Here is an 8,050-nt window from a genome sequence, read left to right as displayed (position 1 = left end):
GGATGAATGCAACAACCATGTCTCTGTCACTAACAAATATAGTCATGGGTGGTAACCCTACAATTTACTCGAAAGGCAAAGCACTCTGGGAAACATTTCAATAATATTAATTTAATTTAACACTGTTCCGGTGTCTATATGGGTCCATAGACGCAACACTTTCAGTGTTGATTTGTTTGTTTTTAACACTGGAGAATTCGCTGCAAGTTTTAAAGCTTTTGAAAAAGCTAACATAAGTGCATGTGACAGATAGGAGCAATAATAAATATAATAAATATTCTGTTGCAATTTTCAGTTGGCTCCTCTTTCCTATTAAGAGACGTGAACAATAATGATTGTGATATAATGCTTACTTAATTGAGAATGTATAGCAGTTGAAATTTGGCCACAGAATCAAATGACCGAAAAATACCTATTTTCAGTGTCTGTAAATTACATATTTTCACTGTCTGGAAAACAATTACAGTGGGGGAAAAAAGTATTTAGTCAGCCACCAATTGTGCAAGTTCTCCCACTTAAAAAGATGAGATAGGCCTGTAATTTTCATCATAGGTACACGTCAACTATGACAGACATATTGAGGGGAAAAAAATCCAGAATATCACATTATAGGATTTTTAATGAATTTATTTGCAAATTATGGTGGAAAATAAGTATTTGGTCACCTACAAACAAGCAAGATTTCTGGCTCTCACAGACCTGTGACGTCTTCTTTAAGAGGCTCCTCTGTCCTCCACTCGTTACCTGTATTAATGGCACCTGTTTGAACTTGTTATCAGTATAAAAGACACCTGTCCACAACCTCAAACAGTCACACTCCAAACTCCACTATGGCCAAGACCAAAGAGCTGTCAAAGGACACCAGAAACAAAATTGTAGACCTGCACCAGGCTGGGAAGACTGAATCTGCAATAGGTAAGCAGCTTGGTTTGAAGAAATCAACTGTGGGAGCAATTATTAGGAAATGGAAGACATACAAGACCACTGATAATCTCCCTCGATCTGGGGCTCCACGCAAGATCTCACCCCGTGGGGTCAAAATGATCACAAGAACGGTGAGCAAAAATCCCAGAACCACACGGGGGGACCTAGTGAATGACCTGCAGAGAACTGGGACCAAAGTAACAAAGCCTACCATCAGTAACACACTACGCCGCCAGGGACTCAAATCCTGCAGTGCCAGACGTGTCCCCCTGCTTAAGCCAGTACATGTCCAGGCCCGTCTGAAGTTTGCTAGAGTGCATTTGGATGATCCAGAAGAGGATTGGGAGAATGTCATATGGTCAGATGAAACCAAAATAGAACTTTTTGGTAAAAACTCAACTCGTCGTGTTTGGAGGACAAAGAATGCTGAGTTGCATCCAAAGAACACCATACCTACTGTGAAGCATGGGGGTGGAAACATCATGCTTTGGGGCTGTTTTTCTGCAAAGGGACCAGGACGACTGATCCGTGTAAAGGAAAGAATGAATGGGGCCATGTATCGTGAGATTTTGATTGAAAACCTCCTTCCATCAGCAAGGGCATTGAAGATGAAACGTGGCTGGGTCTTTCAGCATGACAATGATCCCAAACACACCGCCCGGGCAACGAAGGAGTGGCTTCGTAAGAAGCATTTCAAGGTCCTGGAGTGGCCTAGCCAGTCTCCAGATCTCAACCCAATAGAAAATCTTTGGTGGGAGTTGAAAGTCCGTGTTGTCCAGCGACAGCCCCAAAACATCACTGCTCTAGAGGAGATCTGCATGGAGGAATGGGCCAAAATACCAGCAACAGTGTGTGAAAACCTTGTGAAGACTTACAGAAAACGTTTGACCTGTGTCATTGCCAACAAAGGATATACAGTGGGGAAAAAAAGTATTTAGTCAGCCACCAAGTTCTCCCACTTGTGCAAGTTCTCCCACTTAAAAAGATGAGAGAGGCCTGTAATTTTCATCATAGGTACACGTCAACTATGAGAGACATAATGAGAAAAAAAAATCCAGAAAATCACATTGTAGGATTTTTTATTAATTTATTTGCAAATTATGGTGGAAAATAAGTATTTGGTCAATAACAAAAGTTTCTCAATACTTTGTTATATACCCTTTGTTGGCAATGACACAGGTCAAACGTTTTCTGTAAGTCTTCACAAGGTTTTCACACACTGTTGCTGGTATTTTGGCCCATTCCTCCATGCAGATCTCCTCTAGAGCAGTGATGTTTTGGGGCTGTCGCTGGGCAACACGGACTTTCAACTCCCTCCAAATATTTTCTATGGGGTTGAGATCTGGAGACTGGCTAAGCCACTCCAGGACCTTGAAATGCTTCTTACGAAGCCACTCCTTCGTTGCCCGGGCGGTGTGTTTGGGATCATTGTCATGCTGAAAGACCCAGCCACATTTCATCTTCAATGCCCTTGCTGATGGAAGGAGGTTTTCAATCAAAATCTCATGATACATGGCCCCATTCATTCTTTCCTTTACACGGATTAGTCGTCCTGGTCCCTTTGCAGAAAAACAGCCCCAAAGCATGATGTTTCCACCCCCATGCTTCACAGTAGGTATGGTGTTCTTTGGATGCAACTCAGCATTCTTTGTCCTCCAAACACGACGAGTTGAGTTTTTACCAGAAAGTTCTATTTTGGTTTCATCTGACCATATGACATTCTCCCAATCCTCTTCTGGATCATCCAAATGCACTCTAGCAAACTTCAGACGGGCCTGGACATGTACTGGCTTAAGCAGGGGGACACGTCTCGCACTGCAGGATTTGAGTCCCTGGCGGCGTAGTGTGTTACTGATGGTAGGCTTTGTTACTTTGGTTCCAGCTCGCTGTAGGTCATTCACTAGGTCCCCCTGTGTGGTTCTGGGATTTTTGCTCACCGTTCTTGTAATCATTTTGACCCCACGGGGTGAGATCTTGCGTGGAGCCCCAGATCGAGGGAGATTATCAGTGGTCTTGTATGTCTTCCATTTCCTAATAATTGCTCCCACAGTTGATTTCTTCAAACCAAGCTGCTTACCTATTGCAGATGCAGTCTTCCCAGCCTGGTGCAGGTCTACAATTTTGTTTCTGGTGTCCTTTGACAGCTCTTTGGTCTTGGCCATAGTGGAGTTTGGAGTGTGACTGTTTGAGGTTGTGGACAGGTGTCTTTTATACTGATAACAAGTTCAAACAGGTGCCATTAATACAGGTAACAGGTGGAGGACAGAGGAGCCTCTCAAAGGAGAAGTTACAGATATGTGAGAGCCAGAAATCTTGCTTGTTTGTAGGTGACCAAATACTTATTTTCCACCATAATTTGCAAATAAATTCATAAAAAATCCTACAATGTGATTTTCTGGATTTTTTTTCCTCATTATGTCTGTCATAGTTGACGTGTACCTATGATGAAAATTACAGGCCTCTCTCATCTTTTTAAGTGGGAGAACTTGCACAATTGTTGGCTGACTAAATACTTTTTTTCCCCACTGTACAACAAAGTATTGAGAAACTTTTGTTATTGTCCAAATACTTATTTTCCACCATAATTTTCAAATAAATTCATTAAAAATCCTACAATGTGATTTTCTGGATTTTTTCCCCTCATTTTGTCTGTCATAGTTGACGTGTACCTATGATGAAAATTACAGGCCTCTCATCTTTTTAAGTGGGAGAACTTGCACAATTGTTGGCTGACTAAATACTTTTTTCCCCCACTGTATTTTCAATGTCCGGAAAATACGTATTTTCACATTTTCATTTAGCACTTAAAATGCACATGATATCAAATGTCTGGAAATAATTTTGCTAACTGAGTGATTTCTCTCTCCTACTGTGTTTTCCAACCAAGACCAGAGATGAAGAGACACTGACTTCACATATCAAATGCTCAAAAGGTGCTGCACAGTGGTTTCTATCCTAACAAAGGTGCTGCACACCGCAGTGGTTTCTATCCTAACAAAGGTGCTGCACACTGCAGTGGTTTCTATCCTAATAAAGGTGCTGCACACTGCAGTGGTTTCTATCCTAACAAAGGTGTTGCACAGTGGTTTCTATCCTAACAAAGGTGCTGCACACCGCAGTGGTTTCTATCCTAACAAAGGTGCTGCACACCGCAGTGGTTTCTATCCTAACAAAGGTGCTGCACACTGCAGTGGTTTCTATCCTAACAAAGGTGCTGCACACCGCAGTGGTTTCTATCCTAACAAAGGTGCTGCACACTGCAGTGGTTTCTATCCTAACAAAGGTGCTGCACAGTGGTTTCTATCCTAACAAAGGTGCTGCACAGTGGTTTCTATCCTAATAAAGGTGCTGCACACTGCAGTGGTTTCTATCCTAACAAAGGTGCTGCACACTGCAGTGGTTTCTATCCTAACATGCTTTTGAATATGATACTGGCTGGCACCACATGAAAAACACACTTCATCTTTCACGTACGCACACGTACATTCCAGTACTCAGAGCCCATAAAGACAACTTCTTCCCTAATCTCTCAACTGTTCTGGGAAAGAGGTGAAAGGGGAAACTACTGTTGACTTAGGCTGTGTAACCTTAAACATCAGCATGAGAAAACCATTCTCTACACATTCATACTACTGGGTCAATATTGTTGTAACAAGGTAAACAGTAAAAAAGTAATAATAAAAATATGTTATTGTTATGTTTTTACTAAGAAGTTTGCAGGTTTCTCTTTTCTTTGTACCTAGATCATTGGAAGCCATCAAGATAAGAATCACCAAATAGAATGTGTCCTTTCCAGGAATGACTAAGGAAATTGAGTAACGGTACACCCAATGTTAATTTGGACCCTCCCTCCCTCCCTCCCTCCCTCCCTCCCTGTGAGCCTTGGCCTGTTCCACCTCCCTTGCTCCCACCCTCTCTCTCCCTCCCTCCTTCCTTCACTCTCTCTCGCCCTCTCCCTCTCTCTCTCTCCTTCACTCTCCTTCACTCTCTCCCCCTCTCTCCTTCACTCTCTCCCCCTCTCTCCTTCACTCTCTCCCCCTCTCTCCTTCACTCTCTCCCCCTCTCTCCTTCACTCTCTCCCCCTCTCTCCTTCACTCTCCTTCTCTCCCTCCCTCCCGCCCTACCTGTGAGCGTTGGCCTGCTACACCTCCGTCTCCCTCCCTCCCACTCTCACTCCCTAACATATGTAGCTTAAGAAACAAGGTTCATGAAATCAGTAATTTGCTAGTAACATATGACATTCATATTCTGACTATCTCTGAAACTCACTTAGATAATACCTTTGATGATACATTGGTAGTAATACAAAGGTTATAACATTTACAGAAAATATATCAATGCCAATGGTGGAGGTGTTGCTGTTTATATTCAGAACCACATTCCTGTGAAGATTAGAGAGGATTTCATGTTAAATACTGTTGAAGTAATATGGCTACAGGTTCATCTGCCTCACCTAAAACCCATTCTGGTGGGAAGCTGCTATAGACCCCCAAGTGCTAACAGTCAGTATCTGGATAACATGTGTGAAATGCTTGATAATGTATGTGACATCAATAGAGAGGTATACTTTCTGGGTAATTTAAATATTGACTGGCTTTCATCAGTCTCCCCACTCAAGAGAAAGCTTCAAACTGTAACCAGTGCCTGCAACCTGGTTCAGATTATCAGTCAACCTATCAGGGTAGTTACAAACAGTACAGGAATGAAATCATCAACATGTATTGATCATATCTTTACTAATGCTGCAGAGACTTGTTTGAAAGCAGTATCCAAATCCATTGGATGTAGTGATCACAATATAGTAGCCATATCTAGGAAAACCAAAAGTTCCAAAGGCTGGGCCTAATATTGTGTATAAGAGGTCATACAATAAGTTTTGTAGTGATTCATATGTTGATGATGTAAAGAATATATGTGTGTATTGAGGAGCAAACCGACACTGCACTTGACACATTTATGAAATTGCTTATTCCAGTTACTAATAAGCATGCACCCATTAAGAAAATGATGTAAAAACTGTTAAATCCCCGTGGATTGATGAGGAATTTAAAAATGGTATGGTTGAGCGGGATGAGGCAAAAGGAATGGCAAATAAGTCTGGCTGCACAATCGATTGGCAAACGTATTGCAAATTGAGAAATCATGTAACTTAACTGAATAAAAATAAGAATAAAATACACTATGAAACAAAGATAAATGACATAAAGAATGAAAGTAAAAAGCTTTGGAGCACCTTAAATGACATTTTGGGAAAAAAGGCAAACTCAGCTCCATCATTCATTGAATCAGATGGCTAATTCATCACAAAACCAACTGATATTGCCAACTACTTTAATGATATTTTCATTGGCAAGATTAGCAAACTTAGGCATGACATGCCAGCAACAATTGCTGACACTACACATCCAAGTATATCTGACCATATTATGAAAGACAAGCATTGTAATTTTGAATTCCATAAAGTGAGTGTGGAATTATTGTTGTCTATCAACAATGACAAGCCACCGGGGTCTGACAACTTGGATGGAAAATTACTGAGGATAATAGCGGACGATATTGCCACTCCTATTTGCCATATTTTCAATTTAAGCCTACTAGAATGTGTGTGCCCCCAGGCTTGGAGGGAAACAAAAGTCATTCCGCTACCTAAGAATAGTAAAGCCCCCTTTACTGGCTCAAACAGCTGACCAACTAGCCTGTTACCAACCCTTAGTAAACTATAGGAAAGAATTGTGTTTGACCAGATACAATGCTATTGTACAGTAAACAAATTGACAACAAACTTTCAGCATGCTTATAGAGAAGGACATTCAACAAGCACAGCACTTACACAAATGACTGATGATTGGCTGAGAGAAATTGATGATAAAAAGATTGTGGGGGCTGTTTTGTTAGACTTCAATGCGGCTTTTGACATTATCGATCATAGTCTGCTGCTGGAAAAACATGTGTGTTATGGCTTTACATCCCCTGCTATATTGTGGATAAAGAGTTACTTGTCTAACAGAACACAGAGGGTGTTCTTTAATGGAAGCCTCTCCAACATAATCCAGGTAGAATCAGGAATTCTCCAGGGCAGCTGTCTAGGCCCATTACTTTTTTCAATCTTTACTAATGACATGCCACAGAGTGTCTATGTATGCGGATGACTCAACACTATACACGTCAGCTACTACAGCGACTGAAATGACAGCAACACTTAACAAAGAGCTGCAGTTAGTTTCAGAATGGGTGGCAAGGAATAAGTTAGTCCTAAATATTTCTAAAACTAAAAGCATTGTATTTGGGACAAATCATTCACTAATCCCTAAACATCAACTAAATCTTGTAATAAATAATGTGGAAATTGAGCAAGTTGAGGTGACTAAACTGCTTGGAGTAACCCTGGATTGTAGACTGTCATGGTCAAAGCATATTGATACAACAGTAGCTAAAATGGGGAGAAGTATGTCCATAATTAAGCGCTGCTCTGCCTTCTTAACAACACTATCAACAAGGCAGATCCTACAGGCCCTAGTTTTGTCGCACCTAGACTACTGTTCAGTCGTTTGGTCAGGTGCCACAAAAAAGGAGTTAGGAAAATTGCAATTGGCTCAGAACAGGGCAGTACGGCTGGCCCTTGGATGTATACAGAGAGTTAATATTAAGAATATGCATGTCAATCTCTCCTGGCTCAAAGTGGAGGAGAGATTGACTTCATCACTGCTTGTGTTTGTGAGAGGTATTGACATGTTGAATGCACCGAGCTGTCTGTTTGAACTACTGGCGCACAGCTCGGACACCCATGCATACCCCACAAGACATGCCACCAGAGGTCTCTTCACAGTCCCCAAGTCCAGAACAGACTATAGGAGGCGCACAGTACTACATAGAGCCATGACTACATGGAACTCTATTCCACATCAAGTAACTGATGCAAGTAGTAAAATTAGATTAAAAAAACAGATAAAAAAAACACCTTATTGAACAGCGGGGACTGTGAAGCAACACAAACATAGGCACAGACACATGCATACACACACACGATAACATATGCCCTATACACACAGGTACACATGGATTTTGTGTTGTAGATATGTGGTAGTGGTGGAGTAGGGGCCTGAGGGCACACAGTGTGTTGTGAAAT

The 8,050-nt window shown here is 41.5% G+C and overlaps 1 protein-coding gene across 1 annotated transcript in view; it reads right to left on the bottom strand.

Annotated features, from left to right (window-relative positions):
- LOC311100588 (ATP-binding cassette sub-family C member 3-like) overlaps positions 1-8,050 on the bottom strand; it is a 65,357-nt gene that overhangs the window by 29,894 nt on the left and 27,413 nt on the right. The gene's annotated exons all lie outside the window — the stretch shown is intronic.

Source organism: Coregonus lavaretus (genome assembly GCF_964263955.1).
Source record: "Coregonus lavaretus genome assembly, chromosome: 1".
NCBI classification, from domain to species: Eukaryota; Metazoa; Chordata; class Actinopteri; order Salmoniformes; family Salmonidae; genus Coregonus; species Coregonus lavaretus.
This window is presented reverse-complemented; position numbering and strand designations above follow the sequence as displayed.